General features: G+C 41.1%; 1 pseudogene; it reads right to left on the bottom strand.

The window, feature by feature from the left end:
- Positions 1-338: 338 nt before the first annotated feature.
- LOC128061113 (proteasome subunit alpha type-2-like) lies at positions 339-26,175 on the bottom strand (annotated as a pseudogene).
- Between the last annotated feature and the right edge of the window lie 418 nt (positions 26,176-26,593).

The raw sequence follows: 26,593 nt of genomic DNA on the forward strand, positions 1-26,593 counted from the left end.
TCAAATGTGCTACAGGACTGAGTATAAGAGGGGCATGCAACCCAGTCTGGGGAGCTCCAGGAAAAATTCATAAATGAGTTGCTTTCAGAGCTGAATTTTGATTCACATACTATGGCCGACATATTCTCCAACCAGTGGGAAGATCATAGAGGGAAAAACAGAGGTATAAAAGGGCGTGGGGCACTTTTCTAATTTAACAATTATGATTTGTGTCATCTTAAAAATATCAGTCCGCTGAATTACGTAGAAATAAATATGCAACAAGTTGGAAAAACAAAGTATACTTTAAATATGTTTCAGTAGATAGCTCATCTGAAATTCTGGATTTTTCAGTCACTTTATTCTGATGCTATGGCAGCCAACTAATTCTTCACTTTAGGGGGTGTGAGACTCGGAAGCCTGGCTTCACTGCAGATTCCTGCTGCTACATAATCTTCTCTCCTCTGCCCTTCCAAGCTTTCCTTTAGGGTTAATTTGGCTGTATGGGTGGCTTCTTCAAGTTCCAGATCCTGGTTACGTCTTTTCTTAAGGAGAAGTTTTCCCAGTCACATAGTTCTTTCCCATTGATGTGACTTTCCAGGCAAAGTAAGGCCTAGATGGATGTGACTGAAATAAATATGATTGTCCCTCATCATTCCAACCAAAAAAAAAAAGAAAACCCTCCGAGTGAAGGAACACCACCTGACTAAGTGTATCCTTGAATCACAGAAGTTATGCTCTGTACCAGCACAGTTGTGACAGTGGGTTCTCGGGAAGCAAGATAGTGCTGCTGAGCTGGTTTCCCAGCTCTGCACCAGCACTCTGAGATGTGAGCTCATGCCACCGCACGTCAGACCTCAGTGTTTGGTCGTTGTTTCCACACTGTGCTCTTGTCACTCATCCTACAGAATGGATTTCTGTTTCTTCTCAGTTGCTGATACCACACCATCTGCAGCTATAGTTTTCACTGAAGGGATTTCTCCAGCTACAGCAGCCAAAGCATATTCAGTCTGGACAAGTTTAGCAGAAAGGCTGGATGCGGTCAGTGAAAAGTGATAACTGCTCTGCCATCTTTACTTGGACAGCACTTTTTTGTTGTTTATAGTAGCTTTATTCATAACTGCCAAGAAACTGAAATAACTCACATGACCACTAATCGGTGAGGAAGGCAGAGTGAGTTCACTGGTGAAAATGGGCATCAAATCAATGCGTGTCAAAGTGAAAACAAAAGTGTTACTCACTCAGTCATGTCCAACTCTTTGCAGCCCATGGACTGTAGCCCGCAAGCCTCCTCCATCCATGGAATTCTCCATGCAAGGATACTGGAGTGGGTTGCCATTCCCTTTTCCAGGGGATCTTCCTGACCCAGGGATCAAACTGGAGTCTCCTGCACTGCAGGCAGATTCTTTATCATCTAAACCACCAGGGAAACTCCTGGATGTCAAAGTGAAAGTCATTCAGTCATGCCCAACTTTTTGCTACCCCGTGAACTAACTATACAGTACAGGGAATTCTCCAGGCTAGAATACTGGAGTGGGTAGCCTTTCGCTTCTCCAGGGGATCTTGTCAACTCAGAGGTCAAACCCAGGTCTCCAGCATTGCAAGGAGATTCTTTACCAGCTGAGCCACAAGGGAAGCCTGGATGTCAAAGGATACCATTAAAAACTCCCAAACCAGGGGACTTCAATAGTGGTTGAGTAGTTAAGACCTCTCCTTTCAATGCAAGGGTTGTGCGTTCAGTCCCTGGTTGGAGAACTAAGATCCTACAGGCCTCAAATGCCCCTCCCCAAAGAATAACATAAAACAGAAACAATATTGTAACAAATTCAATAAAGGCTTTTTTTTAAATGGTACATATCAAAATAAAATCTTAAAAAAATAAAACCTCTCAAACCAGAGAGTGAAGATTAAATAATAAAACATAAAAATCTAGGTCTTTCCAAAAGATAACTACAAAAGTATTAGAAAAATCAAATGATAAATTTTTAAAAACACATCACATAAATAAACACAGAAAACAATATAAAATAATTGGAAAAGTTAAAACAAAACACAAAAACTCTATCAATAAATGTGAATGATCTTAACACCTATTAAAAGAAATAAATCTCTATTATACTCACAGAGCAAGACCTAACTTCATGATGCATTCAAGAGACACACCTAAAATAAAGTAACTCAGAGGTTTAAAATGAAATGGGCAAAAACATCCTAGGAATATGGAAATAGTAAGAAAGCAAGTCTTCAGATTTTGATGTCTCAAACAGAATTCAAGCCAAAATTCATTAAAGACAAAAGGTCTGTATGAATACCAAGTTTTAAAATCCACAAAAAATATTAGACTGCTGAGTATCAATACGTTGAGGTACGAACTACATTTATTAATCTTTATTAAGCAGAACCATAGGGAATGCAAAGAGAAATAGAAACATACTAATAATAGGAGACTTCCACTCTCAGTAGAAGATAAATCATGATGACAATAAATATATAGAAGACCTAAATAACATATTTAATAAGATAGCTTTTATGGACCCATACTGAACATTAACCCTGACAATAGAAAACACGTTTTCTTCCCAGGGACACATAGTGTATTTACAAAAGTGATCAAGTATTAGGTCACAAGGAAAATAATAATAAATTGCTTAAGACAAAAAAATAACTCAGATGACAATGCAATAAAACAAAAAATATTAATAATGTATTTCTTAAAAATCTAAAAAGGCCCTTCCTCCTGGAAATTTGAAAGCTACAATTTAACTGTTGCAGATCTGAGGAGACTAAGCAGGTATGACCTCTAAATGCAGTGTGATACCCTGGATTGGATCTTGGAACAGAAAGAGAACATTAATGGGAAAACTGAAAAATCCAGATAAAGTCTGGAGTATAGTTCACAGCATAATATACCAATATTGTTTCTCAGTTTTCAGTCAAGTCCAAATTTTCGTGACGCCAAAGACTGTAGCCCAACAGGTTCCTCTGTCCATGGAATTCTGTAGGCAAGAATACTAGAGTGGGTAGCCATTCACTTCTCCAAGGATCTTCCCAACCCAGGGATTAAACCCAGGTCTCCTGAATTGCAGGCGGATTCTTTACTATCTGAGTCATAAGGAAGCCCCTCAGAGTTCACAGCATAGTGTACCAATGTTGGTTCTTAGTTTTGACAGATGTACCACAATAATATAAGATATTAACAACAGGCAAACTGGTTGAAGACTATATGGGAACTCTGTATTATATTTGCAATGGTTCTATAAATGTAAAATCATTTCAAAATAAAAATGTGGTTTTAAAAGCTTTCAACTGAAAAATACTCTTCTATCAAATAGCTATTAAATACAAGGAGCCACACAATCAAAATAACAGAACTTCTAAAAGTTATTGCATTATTTTTGACTCAGGTATTTATTACTCTCTAAGAGATAATCAATTAGGCCTACTTATCATTCATAAAATCTCTAAAAATCTATTAAGCTCTTTATATCTGTATAATGAAATCAATACTATAACCCACATAATTAAAGAATTACAATAGTAAAATTGAGTGCTTAAGAGATTTTGATATAGAGCCAAAAATATAGGCAAGCAAAGCCAAAAGAAGACTCATTGTCTAAATCAATCTTTATAATTGGTTGAAACAATACAATTCAGAATCTGTGGTATATATTTAAAGCTGTTAATTGAGGAAAATTTGAAACCTTAAATATTTTATCAATACAAAAAAAAATTTAAGCTAAATTCCCAACTCATAAAAGTAAAAAAAAAAAAAAAAAATCAACCACCATCACAGCAACAAAATAAACCAAAATATAACACAAAGAAAGAAATAATAAATATAAAAATAGAAATTAATGAAGGAGGTAACAGAAAAACAGTATATGTAATTAGTAAAACAAGATATCAGTTTCTTTAAACATTAACAAATTAAGTAAAGCACTAACTTAATTGGGAGGAAAATACAAATATACAAAATTAATGCATTGGGGGAAATAATCATTGAAATATAAGAACTTTTAAAATAAGATTAATTTGCAGACCTCTATACAAATACATTTGGAAAACTAGGTGAAATGGATAATTATGCAGGAAAATAGCTTTCCAAAACTGACTCATTAATATAGAGTTCAGAAGGATACATTTCTAAATTGCTTGCATAAATTAAAATAGATAAAAAGAACAAAAAAACTTTTGAATAACTAAAGGGTGAATTCTAATTGTTATTGCTGTTCAGTCGCTAAGTTGTGTCTGACTGTGGGCAACCCCATAGACTGCAGCACTCCAGGCTCCTCTGTCCTCCACTAGCTCCTGGTGTTTGCTCAAATTCATGATGTTCATTGAGTTGGTGATGCTATCTAACCATCTCATCCTCTGCCACCCTCTTCTCCTTTTGCCTTCAATCTTTCCCAGCATTGGGGTCTTTTCCAATGACTTAGCTCTTTGTATCAGGTAGCCAAAGTATTGGAGCTTCAGCTTCATTATCAGTCCTTCCAATGAATATTCAGGGTTGATTTCCTTTAGTTTGATCTCCTTGCAGTACAAGGGGTTCGCAAGATTCTTCTCCAGCAGCATAATTTAAAAACATCAATTTTTTGGAACTCAACCTTTTTCATGGCCCAACCCTCACATCAATAATGTAATTTCAGTTTATTGTTCTTACATATAATCCCAATGACAAATATAATTTTCATATGCCCTTCTGAAAATCTTACTGCTGCTTAAAATATTAATTTGTTAAAGGTTAGTAAAAATTCAAATTCCAAACAAGAGATTTGGCTTTATGTTTGAAATATATCTGTTCATGATCAGACTTGATCCATGTCTTACTACGAACTGTATTTGAATCCAAACATGTCATGTTTTCTTTTGAACTTCTGCTAGAGGTACCACATGATCTCTTCAATCAGAAGTATTTCTCCTTATAAACCATCACTTACTTAGGTGAGTAAACAAGCTTCTTTTGCTCATTTCCCTATTTTTGCCATATTTGACAATACTATCATCCAGTGATACTGGGTTTTTTCTCTGAATTTCATCAGCCCTAGTGAAAATCACTGGCATGAATGATCAAAATCATTTTTATGATTCTTAATGAATTCGAGTTATCCTTATTTTAATGGAAATAAGAGAATACTAAGTGACCTTCGTCATCAAGTGATAATAAAAAAACATTGCTATTTGATGATTCTTTTCTTTTGAATTTCCTTTTGTTGTGGTTGTTGCTGTTGAGCCAAACTCTTCAGAAATACTGTTAATGGGACTGGTGATCTTTTTTTCATTCATACATGTCATGCTGTCCCCACGACCTCTCATTGTATGTGTGTGCTCTGTCACGCAGCCATGTCTGACTCTTTGACCTCTCTTACTGCCATTTAAAATTTTAAAGAAAATCAAGTATTTCTTCTAGATAAAATATAATGAATGTACAGATAACTGTATGAGTCAGATTGTGACTTTTTAGTTGCAAAGAGGAAGATATAATTATTTCTCTTTTTTTTTTCTTAAATATTCTCAATAGAATAAAAGCTTAAAGATGCTACAAAGTGCCCTGGTTTGATCTTTCACTTCCCACTGCTATCTCTCTTAAATATCTTTCTTTCTGTGACTTCTCTTTTCCCTTAGAGCTGAAGACAAATTTTGTTTTTCATCATTATCTCAGCTTAAATTCAGTTGGGAAGGAAATGAGAAGCATGGGACCTGATAAGCACAAAAATGCAATTTAAATAAAACTGGCTTTTGCATTTTTCAGTCTTCAAAGAAGAATCACAGTCAGTTTTAAGGATGAGGTTCATTCTGCTGTGGTATGGATACCCTCTCACTTATTCAGTATTTCCTGCACGCCAAGCATGGGGAGGAGGTAAGGATACACCTCTGGGTATCGCGCTCTGGAGATAAAGTGGTGAGAAAAACAAGACAGAGACCTCACCCCACAAAGCAGAGAATAGAGTCAGGAAGATTAATTAAACAATCATGTAAATTAATGTTAGCTATACAAGATGGTTGGATGGCATCATTCAATGGACATGAGTTTGAGCAAGCTCTGGGAGACAGTGAAGGACAGGGAAGCCTGGCGTGCTGCAGTCCGTGGGGTCACAAATAGTAGGACACAAATGAATGACTGAACAACAGCAAGGAAGAATATAAGAAAGGAAAGGTAGGTGGCATGATGGGTACATATTACAGGGAGATCTGGAGCATTCCATCTGGGTCCGATGAGGCCCTGGGGTTGAGAGTTCAAGATGGATAAAACCAAGGCATGGGGTAGAGGATAAGAGGAGTATTCAGGCAGAAAAATGGACGGTCCACAGCTTCTGTCATCTGAGGAAGTTTGGTTTGAGCCACAAAAAGTGCCTCTCATGACTTCCCTGGTGGGCCAATGATTAAGAATCCATGCTTCCAATGCAGGGCGTGTGGGTTCAATTCCTGATTGGGTAACTAAGGTCTCACATTGTCTGTGGCATAGCCAAAAAATAGAAATTAAAAAGAAGTGCTTCATAATGTAACTTCACAGTAATTCATCAGTCATTTTTAGGGGAAAAAAATAGAAATATGAGTGACAGTACTTAGCACAGAGTAAGTGCTAAATAAACTTGAGCTTCTATTATTATCCTATTCCATTTCAACACACCACCTCCCACCTCTCTCCACAGCTACAGCTCTCCCAGCCAGCTTCTCAACACCTTCCGAGGATGACATACTGTACTCTCAGTCCCCAGACAGGAACCCCTTTTGATATGTATTCTAAATTATGTTCTAGGAACTTCCCTGGTGGTCCAGTGGCTAAGACTCCACACTCCCAATGCAAGGGGCCTGGATTCTATTCCTGGTTAGGCAGCTAGATCCCACATGCTGCAACTAAGACATGGCACAGCCAAATAAATAAGTAAATATTTTTTTAAATAAATTATGCTCTGTAACATAGCAGAAGTCTTCCCTGAATGCATAAAATTAATGTATTGGTCATTTAGCAAATACATGTTAAGTAAGTATGAGATTGATAATAATGACAGCTAAAACTTGCTGAGGACATACCCTTGGGAAAGGCTGTCTTAAGAACGGTGAGTTCTTCAGAAAAATTTTTGAGGCAAGTATTAGTACTTTTGCAGCCATAATTTTAGTAACAGAGGACAAAGAGTTTAAACATTTTCTCCTAGCAAGTGGCAAAGCTAGACTTAGGAATGCAAGAACTCTATCTCTAAGATGTGAGGGCTCCATTTGTCTCTTTGAAGACAGACAAGGCACTTGCTTACCTAGAGTTTACAACTTACTTAGAAAGAGGCAGGGAGACCATGGAAATTCAATAAACAAGTAAATAAATAAGCTTGATAATTGCCATTTGTGGTTAGTCTTGCAAAGGGATTAAACCAAATAATGTGGTGAATAAGGATTAAGGGTGGACAGGGGAACCCTGCTTTAGAAAGAGTATTCAGAGATAACTTCCCGAGGGAGGGGCCTTAGAACTGATACTTAAAAGATGGAAAAGAGATAGCTCTGTGAAAAAGTAAAGAAAAGAATTCCAGTGCGGAAAATAGCAAACACAACTGTCTTAAGGTAGGGCAAGACTGGTATATGGGAGGAGCTAAAGGAGGCCAGAATCTACTTCTGTTTCACTGACTATGCTAAATAAACCCTTTAACTGTGCGGTCCACAGCAAACTGTGGAAAATTCTTAAAGAGATGGGAATACCAGACCACCCTACCTGCCTCCTGAGAAATCTGTAGGCAGGTCAAGAAGCAACAGTTAGAACTGGACATGGATCAGTGGACTGATTCCAAATTGGGAAAGGAGTATGCCAAGGCTGTATATTGTCACCCTGCTTATTTAACTTACATGCAGAGAACCTCATATGAAATGCCAGCCTGGATGACTCACAAGGTGGAATCAAGATTGCCAGGAGAATTACCAATAACCTCAGATATGCAGATGACATCACCCTAATGGCAGAAAGTGAAGAGGAACTAAAGAGACTCTTAATGAAGGTGAAAGAGGAGAGTGAAAAAGCTGGTTTAAAGCTCAACATTCAAAAAACTCAGATTATGCATCTGATGCCATCACTTCATAGCAAACATGGGGAAAAAGTGGAAACAGTGACAGATTTTATTTTCTTGGGCTCCCAAATCACTGCAGATGGTGACTGCAGCCATGAAATTAAAAGTCACTTGCTCCTTGGAAGAAAAGCTATGACAATCCTAGACAGGATATTAAAAAGGAGAGATATCACTTTGCTGAGAAAGGTCTGTCTAGTCAAAGCTATGATTTTTCCAGTAGTCATATACATATGTGAGAGTTGGACAATAAAGAAGGCTGAACACCTAAGAATTGATGCTTTCAAACTGTGGTGCTACAGAATTCCCTCGACAGCAAGGAGATCAAGCCAATCAATCCTAAAGGAAATCCACACTAAATATTCTTTGAAAGGACTGATACTGAAGCCAAAGCTCCAGTTCTTGGCCACCTGATGTAAAGAAGTGACTCATTGGAAAAACCCCTGATGCTAGGAAAGATTGGAAGCAGGAGGAGAAAGGGGTGATAGAGGATGAGATGGTTGGATGGTATCAGGTATCATCGACTCAAAGGACATGAATTTGAGCAAATTCCAGGAGAAAGTCTGACACTGTTTATACACTGTTTATTTTTGGGGGGGCTCCAAAATCACTGCAGATGGTGACTTCAGCCATGAAATTAAAAGATGCTTACTCCTTGGAAGAAAAGTTATGACCAACCTAGATAGCATATTCAAAAGCAGAGACATTACTTTGCCAACAAAGGTCCATCTAGTCAAGGCTATGGTTTTTCCAGTGGTCATGTATAGATGTGAGAGTTGGACTGTGAAGAAAGCTGAGCACCAAAGAATTGATGCTTTTGAACTGTGGTGTTGGAGAAGACTCTTGAGAGTCCCTTGGACTGCAAGGAGATACAACCAGTCCATTCTGAAGGAGATCAGTCCTGGGTGTTCATTGAAAGGACTGATGCTGAAACTCCAGTACTTTGGCCACCTCATGCAAAGAGTTGACTCATTGGAAAAGACTCTGATGCTGGGAGGGATTGGGGGCAGGAGGAGAAGGGGACAACATAGGATGAGATGGCTGGATGGCATCACTGACTCGATGGACGTGAGTCTGAGTGAACTCCGGGAGTTGGTGATGGACAGGGAGGCCTGGCATGCTGCGATTCTTGGGGTAAAGAGTCGGACACAACTGAGCGACTGAACTAACAACTGAACTAACCAGGAGATAGTGAAGGACAAGGAAGTCTGGCATGCTGCAGTCTATGGGGTTGAAAAGAGTAGGACACAACTGAGTGACTGAACAACAAATGGTTTTCCCAGTAGTCATGTACAGATATGAGAGTCGGATCATAAAGAAGTCTGAGTGATTTCAATGCTTTTGATGCTTTCAAACTGTGGTTCTGGATAAGACTCTTGAGAATCCTGTGGACAGCAAGGAGATTAAACCAGTCAGTCCTGAAGGAAATCGACCCTAAATATTCATTGGAACGACTGATGCTAAAGCTGAAACTCCAATACTTTGGCCACCTGATGCAGAGAACTGACTCATTGGAAAAGACCCTGATGCTAGGAAAGATTGAAAGCAAAAGGAAAAAGGCAGAGGATGTGATGGTTAGATTGCATCACTGACTTAATGGACATAAATTTGAGCAAACTTCAGAAGATAGTGGGGGACAAAGAAGCCTGGCATGCTGTAGTCCATTAATTCACAGAGTTGGACATGACTTAGCGACTCAATGCCACAACAAAGGAGGCCAGAGCAAGAGGAGAAAGAGAAGTGAGATAAACCAGATTATGTAAGACCCTCCTGCCACGATGGGAGGGTGTCACCTGAAATACATCACCTGAAAATTAATGCAGAACCAGTAGACATTTTAAAATGAGAATCAGAATGAGCTCTCATTAATACTTTCAGAGTTTCACAATAGCTTTCATATTGGAGAATAGATTATAGAAGTCAAGAGACAAAGAAGAGAAACCAGTTCAGAGCTAATGCTGTCAACCCAGTAAGGAGAGATCAGAATTTAAACTAGAATGCTGACACTGGACATGGAGGGATAGGGACAGAGGTAGAAATTTAAAGTCTTACTTATGATGAGGTGGTTGGATGGCATCACCGACTCGATGGACGTGAGTTTGAGTAAACTCCTGGAGTTGGTGATGGACAGGGAGGCCTGGCATGCTGCAGTCCATGGAGTCGCAAAGAGTCAGACACGACTGAGAGACTGAACCGAACTGAACCTATGAATTGGATGTAGAGAATGAGGACTGGGGAATCAAAGGTGATTCCTAGACTTTTTGGCTTAAATAACTACAAATGGTGGTTCCTCAAAGGGAGACAAGAAAAGATCAAGTCTCAGGGGAAAGCCATGAGTTTAATTTTGAATATGAAGTCTGAAATACCTATGAGGTCTTTGTGGAAAGATGTAAAGCACAAAGTTGTATATGCAGTTTGACCCTAGGGCTAGAGAAAGAAATGTGATCATCATTGACATGTAAGGTATTTAAAGCCATGGAGGGACTTCCCTGGTGGTCTGGTGGTTAAGAATTCACCTTGCAATGCAGAGAATGTGTGCTTAATCCCTGGTCAGGGTTCTAAGATCCCCTTGTGCCAAAACTACTGAGCCCAAGCCACAAGAAAAGATCCCTCATGCTATAACTAAGACCCATGCATCCCAATAAATAAATACATATTAAAAAAAAAAAAAAGTAAAAGCATGGAGATCTCCCAAGAGAATAAAGAAGAGAAGAAGTCTTAGACCGCAGTTCCTAGGCATCATTGGCTAATTCATCATCCCTTTCTGGGTCTCAGATTACCTACCAGTTAAATGGGAGCAAAGTAATAATGATACATCCTATCTCAGGCTGGAGGAATCTAGGAATAACACTCTTTCCTTTTGTTCATTCTTTTTTTTTTTAATTTTTATTTTTACTTTATTTTGCTTTACAATACTGTATTGGTTTTGCCATACATTGACATGAATCAACCATGGGTGTACATGAGTTCCCAATCCTGAACCCCCCTCCCACCTCCCACCCTATATCATCTCTCTGGATCATCCCTGTGCACCAGCCCCAAGCCTCCTGTATCCTGTATCGAACATCGCCCTCTACAGTGCTGGCAAGTAAGAAGATATTTTTATTCTATGCCCTAACATGTTCTCAAATAGGTTGAAAGACTGATGACGGCTTTGGAGCAAAACAAAGAATAATTCTTAGAACACAGTTCATTTTTCCTCTCATTGAATGTAGCCTGAAGATAAAGCTCCTGAAAAGTCCTTATTCCTTTTCCTTTCAGAATGCTCATGATAGAAAAGCCAGGGATGTTACTAACTTCCTGATGTAAACCCTCTGAATCTGAGTGACATTCCATGGCTCTAAGGAGTAAATAAGCACAAACCTCTGTACTCCAACCACAAAATCATATCTGAAAATTCAGTTTCAACACCAGGATTTACAAGAACCCAGCAGATGCTTTTGTCAGTCAGTCGACAAGTATTTACTGTGCCCTTAGGGCACGTGGTAGTGGATGAGACTGCTTTTGTGAGCAAGCAAGTGTGCTCTTTGCTTTGAAAATAGAAATTTAATCACTTGTTCATCCAAGCATTTCCCTTCAGCTTTTCCAGCATGCTTTTTTGTGAATGACTAAGAGAACAGCTCCTGCAAAGGCGGCCTGTGAATCTCAGCCAGAGTCCCTAAGAGGAAGGATGACTCATGCGCCCCTGACGTCAAAGCCTCTTTTCCTTTCAGAGGAATCGGAAGAAAGTGGTAATGGCCTGGGCTGAATGACCCAGATGCCCCCCTGAGTCTGTGCGGGTCATGACGGCTTCCTCCTTCCCTGCCTGACGGTGATAATTTCAACCCAAAGTGGAAGCTGTGAAAACTCCAATTTCATTGTCAAGGTGACTGGAAAACCAAAAGCAGTTTTTCCTCCTGTCAAGTGATAGCCAAGCTTTGTTGTGAGTTTTGTTTTGTTTTGTTTTCCTCTTTGGGAAATGCTAAAAGAATGCAATCCCTTTTGTACCATGTTTTGTATTGATTTGCATCTTAGCTCAGGCTGCTATATCAAATACTACCAACCTGGTGGCTTAAACAACAGGCATTTATTTCTCACAGTTCTGGAAGCTGGAAAATCCAAGATCAAAGTGCTGGCAGATTTGGGATCTGACCATGACCCTCTTCCTGGTTTGCAGATGGCTGCCTCTTGCTATACCCTCCCATGATAGAAAGAGAGAGAGAAAGAGGGAGCTCTGGTCTCTTCCTCTTTTTATAAGGACACCAGTCCCATCACAGGGGGTTCACCATCATGACCTCATCTAAGCCTAATGGACCTTTTAAAGGCCCCTCTCCAAACACCATTACATTAAGGGTTAGGGCATCAACATATAAATGTGGGAGGGACACACACATGCAGTAAATAATCATTTACTTACATGTTAAAGGGCTTCCCTGATAGCTCAGTTGGTAAAGAATCTGCCTGCAATGCAGGAGACACTGGTTCGATTTCTGTGTCGGGAAGATCCACTGGAGAAGGGGTAGGCTTCTCACTCCAGTATTCTTGGGCTTCCCTTGTGGCTCAGTTAGTAAAGAATCTGCCTGCAATGTGAGAGACCTGGGTTCATTCCCTGGGTTGGGAAGATCCCCTGAAGAAGGGAAAGGCTACTCACTCCAGTATTCTGGCCTGGAGGTTAGCAAAAGAGTCGGACACGACTGAGCAACTTTCTCTTACATGTTAAAAGTGATCAGTTCCAGGGTACCTTTTTCTTTATGATTGCCAAGGACTTTACCAGGTTATGCATAGGGCCATTCCACTACTTACTCATTCAGAGGTTCAAGTGCACTGAGTAACCTCTGGGTCAGAGTTCAACAAAGCTCTGACAAGAGTCAGAGAAGTTAAACAAATGTGACCTTGGAAATTTTGGGCCATGTCACAGTTCAGCCCCCTTTGGCATCAGTCCTGGGGCCTTCCGCCCAGGCTTGCTTTACTGTTTAATCTCCTGGGTCATCTGATCTATTTCATCTAATCTATTCTAAATCTTTTCCTTCTTTCCAGGGAAACTGGATGTCTAATTAAACTGGGTATCAGTTAAACCTAAATTGTTGATGACATCTAGTGGGTAACTTGGCCTTCCTCTGAAGTCTCAATTCAAGTCATATGTCTGTTTGTTCCAGCACCCCCTGATCACTTAATTCTCTGAATTTTTATTTCATAAAGGTCCTTATCACACCTTTAAGCATTTTTTATATAATGTTAACTTTTCATTGTATCTTACAGTTTTCTCTGTGGATCTTGAGAGAGATAAGTTTACTTTATCATCATCTTAGTTTTTCTTTTGTTCTTTTGCTCAGAGCATCCATCACCACAATGCTTTGCACTAAAGATTCACCCAATAAGAACTTCTGAGATTGTGTGATATTTACCTGATGGTAACCTCTGAAACGAAAGTGAAATGGCATAAACCTAATAGCATTTCAGGTATTATAGTAGGTGGGTAATAAAGATAATTCAGGGTAAGAAGGACTCTGGGGACCCCTTAATATATCCGCATATATGCTATTGATATGAGAGACTAGTCCTAATTAATTTGATGATAAATCCTGCCCCAGCTTAGGCCTCAGTGTGACATCATCATCCAAATGTCCACAGGACCGATTAGTAACAGAAAACCAATTGTTGACATCACGAGAGAAGGACCTAGCCTATGAACCATGACACTAGTAGCAGGCACTTCCTAGAGTATAAGTCTGCTAAGGAAAGCCAGTTAGAACAAAAAGTAGATGCCTGATGAATGTTGGATAGGAGTTAAACAGAGATATTCTTAACAGGCTTCAGAAAGCTGATAAATTGCCTTTTCCTTCTAGAAGGATAACATTTTGTCTCTTGAAATTGGAACCCTGATCTTTGGGAAATGCCTAGAGCCACCATTGTTGTTGTTCAGTCACTAAGTCATGCCCACCTCTTGGCAATCCCATGGACTGCATCATGCCAGGCTCCTTTGTCCTTCACTGTCTCCCAGAGTTTGGTCAGATTCATGTCCATTGAGTTGGTAATGCTATCCAAAAATCTCTTCCTCTGCCGTCCCCTTCTCCTTTTGCCTTTAAACTTTCCCAGCATCAGAATCTTTTCCAATGAGTCAGCTGTTCCCATTAGTTGGCCAAACTATTGGAGCTTTAGCTTAAGCATCAGTCTTTCCAATGAATATATTCCACGACCAAGTCTTATCCTCTGACTCCTTTGTCTAAACTTGACGTAAGTCTGTATCTTCTGAATTCTACAACTTCATGTTATCTCAAAACTCTCTGCCTTTCCCTTGCCTCTCTTTCAGTTCAGTTCAGTTCAGTTAAGTCGCTCTGTCGTGTCCGACTCTTTACAACCCCATAAATCACAGCACACCAGGCCTCCCTGTCCATCACCATCTCCCGGAGTTCACTCAGACTCATGTCCATCGAGTCCATGATGCCATCCAGCCATCTCATCCTCGGTCATCCCCTTCTCCTCCTGCCCCCAATCCCTCCCAGCATCAGAGTCTTTTCCAATGAGTCAACTCTTCGCATGAGGTGGCCAAGGTACTGGAGCTTCAGCTTTAGCATCATTCCTTCCAAAGAAATCCAGGGTTGATCTCCTTCAGAATGGACTGGTTGGATTTCCTTGCATTTCAAGAGACTCTCAAGAGTCCTCTCCAACACCACACTTCAAAAGCATCAATTCTTTGGCACTCAGCCTTCTTCACAGTCCTACTCTCACATCCATACATGACCACAGGAAAAACCATAGCCTTGACTAGACAGACCTTAGTCAGCAAAGTAATGTCTCTGCTTTTGAATATACTATCAAGGTTGGTCATAACTTTTCTTCCAAGGAGTAAGTGTCTTTTAATTTCATGGCTGCAGTCACCATCTGCAGTGATTTTGGAGCCCCCAAAAACAAGTCTGACAATGTTTCTACTGTTTCCCCATCTATTTCCCATGAAGTGATGGGACCAGATGCCATGATCTTCGTTTTCTGAATGTTGAGTTTTAAGCCAACTTTTTTGCTCTCCTCTTTCACTTTCATCAAGAGGCGTTTTAGCTCCTCATCACTTTCTGCCATAAGGGTGGTGTCATCTGCATATCTGAGGTTATTGATATTTCTCCTGGCAATCTGGATTCCAGCTTGTGTTTCTTCCAGTCCAGCATTTCTCATGATGTACTACGCATATAAGTTAAATAAGCAGGGTGACAATATACAACCTTGATGTACTCCTTTGCCTATTTGGAACCAGTCTGTTGTTCCATGTCCAATTCTAACTGTTGCTTCCTGGCCTGCATACAGATTTCTCAAGAGGCAGGTTAGGTGGTCTGGTATTCCCATCTCTTTCAGAATTGTCCACAGTTTCTTGTGATCCACACAGTGAAAGGCTTTGGCATAGTCAATAAAGCAGAAATAGATGTTTTTCTGGAACTCTCTTGCTTTTTCCATGATCCAGTGGATGTTGGCAATTTGATCTCTGATTCCTCTGCCTTTCCTAAAACCAGCTTGAACATCAGGAAGTTCACGGTTCACATATTGCTGAAGCCTGGCTTGGAGAATTTTGAGCATTACTTTACTAGCATGTGAGATGAGTGCAATTGTGCGGTAGTTTGAGCATTCTTTGGCATTGCCTTTCTTTGGGATTGGAATGAAAACTGACCTTTTCCAGTCCTGTGGCCACTGCTGAGTTTTCCAAACTTGCTGGCATATTGAGTGCAGCACTTTCACAGCATCATCTTTCAGGATTTGAAACAGCTCAACTGGAATTCCATCACCTCCACTAGCTTTGTTCATAGTGATGCTTTCTAGGGCCCACTTGACTTCACATTCCAAGATGTCTGGCTCTAGATTAGTGATCACATCATCATGATTATCTGAGTCGTGAAGATCTTTTTTGTGCAGTTCTTCCATGTATTCTTGCCACCTCTTCTTAATATCTTCTGCTTCTGTTGGGTCCATACCATTTCTGTCCTTTATTGAGCCCATCTTTGCATGAAATGTTCCCTTGGTATTTCTAATTTTCTTTAAGAGATCTCTAGTCTTTCCCATTCTGTTGTTTTCCTCTATTTCTTTGCATTGAGAGGGGTCATTTCTGTGCTGGGTATTGTTATTTTCTCTCTCATTGATATTCTGCCTTCTGGACTCCTGGGGAACATCCACGTGTTAGCCTCTAACCCTTTGTATTCCATATTCAGTCTGTAATGCCCCAAGTTTGGGTTTGTATCAAGAAACTGAAGCAGCTCCAGAAGCTCACCCTAAAGAGATCCAAACATTTGACATCTACTAGAGAAGAATTGACCCACTCCAGTATTCTTGCCTGGAGGATCCTAGGGACAGGGGAGCCTATTGGGCTGCCATCTATGGGGTCGCACAGAGTTGGACACGACTGAAGTGACTTAGCAGCAGCAGCAGCAGCAGCAGAAAAGAATTGATGCTTTTGAACTGTGGTGTTGGAGAAGACTCTTGAGAGTCCCTTGGACTGCAAGGAGATCCAACCAGTCCATTATAAAGGAGATCAGTCCTGGGTGTTCTTTGGAAAGAATGATGCTAAAGCTGAAACTCCAGTACCTTGGCCATCTCATGTGAAGAATTGACTCATTGGAAAAGACCCTGATGCTGGGAGAGATTGGGGGCAGGAGGAGAAGGGGATGACCGAGGATGAGATGGCTGGATGGCATCACTGACTCAATGGACGTGGGTTTGAGTGAACTCAGGGAGTTGGTGATAGACAGGGAGGCCTGACGTGCTGCGATTCATGGGGTCACAGAGAGTTGGACATGACTGGGCAACTGAACTGAACTGAACTGAGAGAAAAAAAGAAGCATCATACATGATTATTAGAGATCAGATAAAGGCAGGTGGTTCATGGTTATTATACTGGAGAGTTTTAGGGGAGAAGTGTTAGTTGCTCAGTCCTTGTCTGACTCTGCAAAACCAGGCTCCTCTGTCCATGCAATTCTCCAGGCAACAATACTAGAGTGGGTTGCCATATCCTCCTCCAGGGGATCTTTAGGGGAGAAGCAGGCTCAAAATGAAGTAGGGGTAAGTGTAGGCGTCATATGGCACTTTGGTTTTAACTCTGTAGAACTCAGTATGTGATAGTGTAATAAAAATCTCAAGGTTTAGGACTTGCCTTGTAGTTCAGTGGTTAAGAATTTACCTTGCAATGCAGGGGACTTGGTTTTAATCCCTGGTCAGGGAACTAAGATCCTACATGCCTCAGGGCAACTAAGCCCTCATGCCACATCTACTGAACCCACACTCACACCACAACTTGCGAGAAACCTGAGCGCCACAACAAAGATCCCACATCTGCAACTAAGACCTGATACAGTCAAATATATATATATCTAAAATCTCAAGATTTAAGCTGAAACTACAGTACTTTGGCCACCTCATGCAAAGAGTTGACTCATTGGAAAAGACTTTGATGCTGGAAGTGGGGGCAGGAGGAGAAGGGGACGACAGAGGATGAGATGCCTGGATGGCATCACTGACTCAATGGATGTGAGTCTGAGTGAACTCCGGGAGTTGGTGATGGACAGGGAGGCCTGGCGTGCTGCGATTCATGGGGTCGCAAAGAGTCAGACATGACTGAGCAACTGAACTGAACTGAACTGAACTGAACTGAATGTCACATTTCTCTTTACTTCTTGAGAACTGCTGCCTCTCAGCTCCAGGAACCAGTGACTGTATTTCTATTGACTTTCTGCTTGTTTTCTGTAGGCATTGCATCTCTGCCAACATTGATTCTATCGTGGAATAAAAGTGAGCTATATCTGCTTGAAATATATCCTACATCTTCTTGAATGTTATCTCATCTCATACATTTACTTCTTCATCCCATTCCTAAAATATAGTAAGCTGAATAAATTTCTCAACATGGTAAGTATGACCTGGTGTTCCAACACCCTTGTATTAAACCTCATTTTCTGTACAACAATGCTTCCTATTGTTATTTCTCTCTTCTTTCTTTCAGAGGAAGGTCTGAATGTCAGTAACTCTGCAGGGCCCCTGTCCAAGTCCTAAAACTTGTCAGAGACTCAGGCAAGGCTCTGGATTATTCATTTCTCTTTCAAGATTTTAGGTTCCAATAACTCCAGCATCTTTCCTCTGTTTGCTAAGAGTGCCAACTTCCTCTGGAACACTTCAGGATTCCGTTTTAGCCTTTTCAACCTTCCGTCCTGTTTGAACAATTCTTCATATTACATTTTCTCTGCTAAAATGACTGATATCCAGTTCTGACGAGATGGATGAAACTGGAGCCGATTATACAGAGTGAAGTAAGCCAGAAAGAAAAACACCAATACAGTATACTAACATATATATATGGAATTTAGAAAGATGGCAATGACGACCCTGTGTGCAAGACAGGAAAAAAAGACGCAGCTGTGTATAACGGACTTTTGGACTCAGAGGGAGAGGGAGAGGGTGGGATGATATGGGAGAATGGCATTCTATCATGTATACTATCATGTAAGAATTGAATCGCCAGTCTATGTCTGACGCAGGATACAGCATGCTTGGGGCTGGTGCATGGGGATGACCCACAGAGATGTTATGGGGAGGGAGGTGGGAGGGGGGTTCATGTTTGGGAACACATGTAAGAATTAAAGATTTTAAAATTAAAAAAATAAAAAACTTTAAAAAAAAATAAATAAATACAACAGTTCATTTAAAAAAATAAATAAATAAAATGACTGATATCTGTTTTAATGGCTGAATCCCAACTGTTATTATTATTATTGATACCAGAAATTAGAGTTCTTTCCCACTCACTGGCTCACATGTGTCTTAGTAAGGTGGCTGATAACAGACCACCTGACCTGCCTTCTGAGAAATCTGTATGCAGGTCAAGAAGCAACAGTTAGATCCGGACATGGAACAAGGGACTGTTTCTAAATTGGAAAAGGAGTACGTCAAGGCTGTATATCGTCACCTTGCTTATTTAACTTATATGCAGAGAATATCATGAGAAACGCTGGGCTGGAGGAAGCACAAGCTGGAATCAAGATTTCTGGGAGAAATATCACTGACCTCAGATATGCAGATGACACCACCCTTGTGGCAGAAAGTGAAGAAGAGCTAAAGAGCCTCTTGATGAAAGTGAAAGAGGAGCACGAAAAACCTGGCTTAAAACTCAACATTCAGAAAACTAAGATTATGGCATCCAGTCCCATCATTTCATGGCAAATAGATGGGGAAACGGTGGAAACAGTGACTGACTTTATTTTCTTGGGTTCCAAAGCCACTGCAAGTGGTGACTGCAGCCATGAAATTAAAAGATGCTTGTTCCTTGAAAGAAAAGCTATGACCAACCTAGACAGCATATAAAAAGCAGAGACATTACTTTGCCAACAAAGTTCTGTCTAGTCAAAGCTATGGTTTTTCCAGTAGTCATATGTGGATGTGAGAGTTGGACTATAAAGAAAGCTGAGTGCCAAAGAATTGATGCTTTTGAACTGTGGTGTTGGAGAAGACTCTTGAGAGTCCCTTGGACTGCAAGGAGATCCAACCAGTCCATCCTAAAGGAGGTCAGTCCTGGGTGTTCTTTGGAAGGACTGATGCTGAAGCTAAAGCTCCAATATTTTGGCCACTTGATGCGAAGAACTGACTCACTGGAAAAGACCCTGTTGCTGGGAAAGATTGAAGGCAGGAGGAGAACGGGACGACAGAGGATGAGATGGTTGGAAGACATCACCAACTGGGTGGACATGAGTTTAAGAAAGCTCCAGGAGTTGGTAATGGACAGGGAAGCCTGGTGTGCTGGAGTCCATGAGATCATAAAGAGTTAGACACAACTGAGCAAGTGAACTGAACTGAAGGTGGCTAAGCTAGTTGGTAATTCCAGCTTATCTAAGTCCAGTGGGCGCAGTGTCATCAATGTTGTAGACTAGTGTGTTCTTCTTTGGAATAGCAGGATGATCAACATCTCTGCATTTTATAAGTCTTTGAGGTTTTTTTGTGAAAGGCTTAAAGGACAAGTTAGAGTATATCCTTGTGATTCTGTGTGTGTGTGTGTGTTTAAATCACTCAGTAATAATATTTGCTGAGTACCTACTATGTATCAGACACTGAACAAAGGATGAAAAGATGATGAGACAAGAGGGCTGCCCTCAAGGAATGTTGTTTTGTTTTTTTCCTGGAAGAGGCAGTCTAGTAGAAATAAATGTACACAGATAAACTGTAATGCAATCATTAAGTGGTATGATGTTGTAAAATAATAAGTGATGTGGGAGTACTTTATATAAGAAGAAAGCTACCATTTATAGAAAAGATCCTTGAGAATGGTGTAAATAAGTTATTTTGGAATTGGCTTGAAGCCAGAAATAGGAGTATAATCCAGGTCTTCTTGTTAGAATAGGATAACAAGCAGGATTCATTTTCTTTTTTTTTAATTAATTTTTTCTTTTCCAAGGTCTCTGTAATAAATTTATACTTGCTTTATAGTTTGAACAAATCTTGTGTTAAAATCCTCTCAAATAAAAGGCCTATCTTGTGTAATAGCTATGCAAGAATCCTCCTTCATATATAGTACCCAAAGCCAGGTATAAGTAGCAACGGTTGTGATGATATTTGTGATGATCATAGTCTGGCTTCACCACTTACCTACCAGTGTGATCTTTTGCTCTCTCTCCATTTCCTTAAATGGAAAATGGAAATGATAAGAATATATACTTAGTAAGATTGTTGTAAGAATTAAGTGCATGAATACAAAGCTTCTAGAATAGTATCTAGCATATACCAAGAACTCAGTAAATAGTAGCAATAACAACAACAACAAAATAATTGCAGCTAGCATCCACTGAGCACTCCCTGGGTAGTAGGCACTATGCTAACCATCTCAATGGATTCTGTCATCTGCTCTCCCAGCCAGATATAACTAAGAAGGATGAGAGTTTCATTTCAACTCCTTTAGTTACCCATATACTCAGTCTGGCCTAAAAAATCCTGTGGACAGAGGATCCTGGTGGGGGCCACAGTCTGAAGTATTCCAAACAGTCGGACACAACTGAGCAACTAAGCACACACATTCTCAGTCTTGTGTTAAAAAAGTGGTAATTGTGCACAAGTATGAATAATTCATGACTCTATTAGCTACTCATGTCTATAATTCATTGTGGTCTTTCTCCTTAGAAAACAACAGGATAGATCACATTTTCACACCATGACCTTGGACCTTTTCCCCAAACTAAATAAAAGCTTTGGACTCTTCCAAGGCAGCACGGACTTGCTTTTACAAGTCGTCCTTTGGAATAGGGACTGACTTCAGCATGGGCCTCAGTGAGTTAGCAATCTCCCTGTCAAGTGATCTAATGACCATTGTGGGTATATTTCTGCTCTTTTAGTGAGGCTTCAGTATTCCATGAAGGAGGAGGAGGAAGGCAGGTAAGAAAAAGAGAAGGGAGAAAAAGAGAGAGGGAGGGAGGGAAGAAAAAGAAGGTGGGAAGAAGAGAGGGAGGGAGGGAAGGATGGAGGGAAAGGGCAGAGGGAGGGAGGAAGAAAGGAGAGGGGAAGAGGAAGAATGAAAGAAGAGAGAGAAAGAGAGGGAGAGAAGGAACGGGAAAAGGAAGAAAGGGCAGGAGAAGGGTGACAAAAACAAACAAAACCAGCTTTGAGTATGTTCTGCACTGTGAGTCACAGGTGGAGGTACTCTTTAACCTTAAATAAGTTTATCTGTAACAAAACATTTCTTGTTCCTGGTTTATCCAGTTAAACCAGATTAAAAGGGACAGGCTCAAATGGGAGCTAGATGGAAAGAAACCATGAGATAAACTCTTGGCAATGTCTCCTATGAAGTGCCCGGGGCTCCTGAAGCTATATTTAGTCTTCTGAATCCAAGTTCACGTCATAAATACAATAAGGAAGAGGAGCCTGGTGTAACTGATAACGCAGGCTGCTAAGTGTCTTTGAAGGGTATAATTCACACATCAACACCAGTTATTCTTGTTTTTCTGCGTCATTCCCTCTTCAGGGACAATTTTAAATCATCTGTGGGTAGACAGTTCAGTCAACTAAAAGTAAATTTTTCAATTTTCATAAAATAAATCCTATACAAAGAAAACAGTGAGCATAAGAAAATGTTATTCTCCTCTTTGGGGTATTTTTCTTTCTATTTGCTTCTTCCCTTAGCACAATAGATAAATTTATTCATCCCAGCACGGGCTGTGTGCTGAGACTCATAACTTCAGAAAATATTTAGCACCCAGTGCAATATTCAAAGACTTTGTGCTAAAGCCTAGGGATGAAAGAACAAGCAGCACTGAGCCCCTGGTCTCCAGAAACGTATTGTCTAGAGATGAATACGGATAAAGAGACAAGCAGCATGGAAGTGCTAAGCCAGGGAAATTCTGGAGACAGAAGAAGTACCAGGTCTGAGTACATATCACCATTGAGTAGGCGGAATCAGAGAAGGCCCCCTGAAGGTTGAGAGGGAAAGAATTTAATATCAGTCCTTTATTCAACAAATATTTATCAAGCGCTTCCCTGGTGATCCAGTGATTAAGAATCCACCTTGCAATGCAGGGGACACCTGTTTGATCCCTAGTCCACAAAGATCCCATATTCCATAGAGCAACTAAGCCCGTGAACCATAACTATTGAGCCCACACTCTAGAGCTGATGCTCTGCAACAGAAGCCGCTGCAATGAGAAGCCAATGCATCTCAACTAGAAAAGTAGCCCCTGCTTGCCACAAGAGAGAGCCTGCACACCACAACAAAGATTGTCAAAAGTGAAATAAATAAACCTTTAAAAATTAAAAGCTAAGTTTATTGAGCCTCTTATCTATACAAGCACTATTATAGACCTTGGGGATACAGTAATGAATAAGACAAAAGCCCTGTTCTCAGGTAGTTTATCGAGGGAGACTGACAGTAAATAAGTAGATAATGAATATATGCTATCACTTTAGATACCGATAACTACTAGAAGAAACCAAAGCAAAGTAAGGAAATAGAATTTCTGAAGACATAGAAAATAATAAGACAAATAAAACAAAATCTATTTTGTTTAAAAACTGCAATAAAAAAGAAAGAAATGGAAAGTCAGGAACAGCCACTTTAGGAGACATTCAAGTACAAATCAGTAAAGTGAAGAAGCCAGACAATGGACTCATTTTTTTTACATTCTCTTTTTTAAATTGAAGTATAATTGATCACAATATTATGTAAGTTACAGGTACATAGTATAGTGATTCACACTATTTAAAGGTTATACTCTATTTATAGTTTTTATAAAATATTGGCTCTAATCCCTGTGTTGTAATACAATAACAGATAATTGGCTCTTTATAGCCAAATGGTGCCTATAAAAAGCAAGTATGAAACCTCTGTGGACTGCAGCACTGAACTTGTGCTTCCCACATGTCCAGGGGCTTAGCTGGATGACTCTGCTGATCTTGGCTGGGCTCCATCACAAATCGGGAGTGGAACCTGCGTGGCCCCCAGAAACCGAAGGGGAGCGTGGCCTGAAAGCAGAGGTGCGGGCAGGAGCCAGATTCCTGCAGACGAAGAAAAGTATCTGAACTTGACTTAACATGTGACGGGAAGCTCTTGGGGGCTTTTGAGAACAGAAATGCCATGATGTGTCTATTATTTCTGAAACATCACTCTTATTGTTACAGGATGAACTGTAGTAAAGAAAGAATGGAAGTGATCAGCTAAAGGACCTTTATGATAACCTGGCAATAAATTTTGGTGGCTGGACAGACTCACAGATCCAGAGAATAAACGAGTGGTTATCAGGGGGGCAGGGAAGGAAGGCGTTGGGGAGGGGGAGGTACAGACTGTTGGGTGTAAGATAGGCCCAAGGATGTGTTGTACAACATGGGGACTACAGTCAACATTTTGTATTAACTGTACATGGAAAGTAACCTTTAAAAATTATATAATTTGTTTTTTAAATCTCTGGTGGCTTGAACTATGGTAGTAAAGGCAGAGGTGACAAAAATAGTCTGAATTTTTTTAAATCTTTGGAAGAGACACCTGACAGATCTTAGAGGTGGGCTGGAATTGAGGGAGAGGGATGAGCAAAGTATAGGGGTAGATTATGAAGGCTAGACTCCCCGGTCAGCCCCACAGCAACAGAGAGGGGGTTTCTTTCTTAGCCCTTCTGGACAGTTGTCCTGAGAGGTGACATTGTTCCTCACAAGGGGTGTGTTCCTCACCCCAGACTGCCAGTAGGCACACTGAGTCCACACCCAGCAGACTCTGGGTCAGGGATTAAACCCTGTCTCTATAATCTCTGTGCAACTACTTCGCCTGAGTCTCAACTTCCTCTTTACAATGGAGTCAATCACTGACAGTCCAAACTGCTGGCAAAGGTGTGGAGCAACAGAAACTCTCATTCACTGCTGGTGGGAATGCAGTGATGTCTGGAAGACAATCTTGCGGTTTCTTTAGAAGCTAAGCATGCTCTTGGACTTCCCTTGTGGTCCAGTGGTTAAGAATCTGCCTGCCTTCCCTCTGGGGCTTCCCTGGTGGCTCCAATGGTAAAGAATCCACCTGCAATGCGGGAGATCTGGGTTCGATTCCTGGGTTGGGAAGATTCCCCCGGAGAAGGGAACGGCTATCCACTCCAGTAGAGCATTCTCTTGAACTTCGCTGGTGGTCCAGTGGTTAAGAATCTGCCTGCCTTCCCTGGAAAACTGTAAAAATCACCTAGAAGAGTTCTTTGTTTGAAAAGATAGAAAGTTTTGGGAAGACAGAATTATGAAGTTGCCTGAAAAAATGGCAGAAGGTAGTGGAACAAAACTTCAATGAAGTTCTCAGTGAAAATGAAAAAAAAAAAAAAAAAAAACCAACAACAACGAATCCCCCAGCCTTGCAGGCCAGTGCATCCCTGGTCCAGGAAAATCCCACATGTGGCAGAAGAATTAAGCCCAGGAAGTGGCTGTGGCGAAGTCCAATCTCAGCCTCAGGCTGTCAGGGGAATTATTCAGAGGACTCTGAGGTCAAGTCCAGGAGGTCAACTACCAGGATGGCTCTGGAGCCACACATGACTGAGAGAATGCAAACACAGAGCCCGAGATCAGAGGTGGACATCCCACCTCCAAGAGCCCCAAAGCTAGGGGACAGCAAGGACTTCTCTGGTGGTTCATAGGTTAAGAATCTGCCTGCCAGTGCAAGGGATAGATTTAATCCCTGCTTTGGGAAGATTCCACATATCATGGGGCAACTAAAACCATGTACCACAACTCCTGAGCCTGCATGCTGCAGCTACTGAAGCCCATACATCTAGAGCCTGTGCTTTGCAACAGACAAGCCCCCACAATGAGAAGCCTGCACACTGCAACTAAACAGCAGCCCCTGATCATTGCAACTAGAGAAAACCTATGCAAAGCAACAAAGACCCAGGGCAGTCAAAAATAAATATATATATATTTAAAGCTAGGGCACAACAGAGAAGAGAGAATATAGAGTAAAGGTTGAGCACAGGTCAACAGAGAGGGAGAAAAGCTCAGGCTTGGCTCAAGGCAAACTTCTTGACTGTGGGGTTGTGGCTCTGTGTCCCTCACCAGATCTTCAGCTGGGCACATCCTATCTGGGCTGAGGCAGGGCCTCTTAGGGCCAAGAACTGCTTAGATGACTGGGATGTTTGCATGGATTTGCCAACAGAACAGAAATGGGTCACTCAACACCATGGCAGGGTACCTCTGCTAGAGCAGGGAACATGGAGAGGCCCCTTGGAGAAAGCAGGAGCCAAGGAGCTCCAAGCAGGACTGTGTAGAGAGGAGCTGGAGATGAGCCCCTCGGTGAATGGTATGTTTCTCAGGGCTGCCAGGTTTCGCTTGAACCCACCATGATTCTCTCCCCTCAGTCACAAGTCCACAGAGGGCCCTGTGCAGGCTTGGAAGCACGTGAGAGACAAAAGCACAGCCTTCCCTTGGCTCCTTTTCATGGTCAAACTTCCTTTCCGTTCTGAGTGCATTCTTGTCCAAACCAAGAATAGACAGGAATCCATTTTTAAATATACCGAGCCAGGAATTTGGCCTTTCACTCAGCTGTTTCTTTGGCAGAGTTCTTCGATGCATTTAGCATCTACCCACTCACTAGCATCCTGGATCAATTTACTTTCTGACTGTGGTGTGGATGTCTCAGAAGAGGGTCTGTCACAATAGCTCAATTCCACTCATTCAAGTACCTGTAACTGAGTTTACGCGAAGTCACTTCCGTCATGTCCCACTCTTTGTGACCCTATGGACTGTACCCTGCCAGACTCCTCTCTCCGTGGAATTCTCCAGGCAAGAACACTGAAGTGGGTTGTCATGCCCTCCTCCAGGGGATCTTCTGGATCCAGGAATCAAACCTGCATCTCTTGCACCTCCTGCATTAGCAGGTGGGTTCTTTACCACTAGTGCCACAGGGGAAGTAACTGGGTTTAAGTGAAGTGAAAGTCACTCAGTCGTGTCTGTTTGCAACCCCATGGACTATAGAGTCCATGGAATTCTCCAGGCCAGAATACTGGAGTGGGTAGCCTTTCCCTTCTCCAGGGGATCTTCCCCACCCAGGGATCAAACCCAGGTCTCCTGCACTGCAGGCAGATTCTTTACCAGCTGAGCCACAAGGGAAGCCCAAGACCAAGAATACTGGAGTC

Source organism: Budorcas taxicolor, chromosome 2 (genome assembly GCF_023091745.1).
Source record: "Budorcas taxicolor isolate Tak-1 chromosome 2, Takin1.1, whole genome shotgun sequence".
NCBI classification, from domain to species: Eukaryota; Metazoa; Chordata; class Mammalia; order Artiodactyla; family Bovidae; genus Budorcas; species Budorcas taxicolor.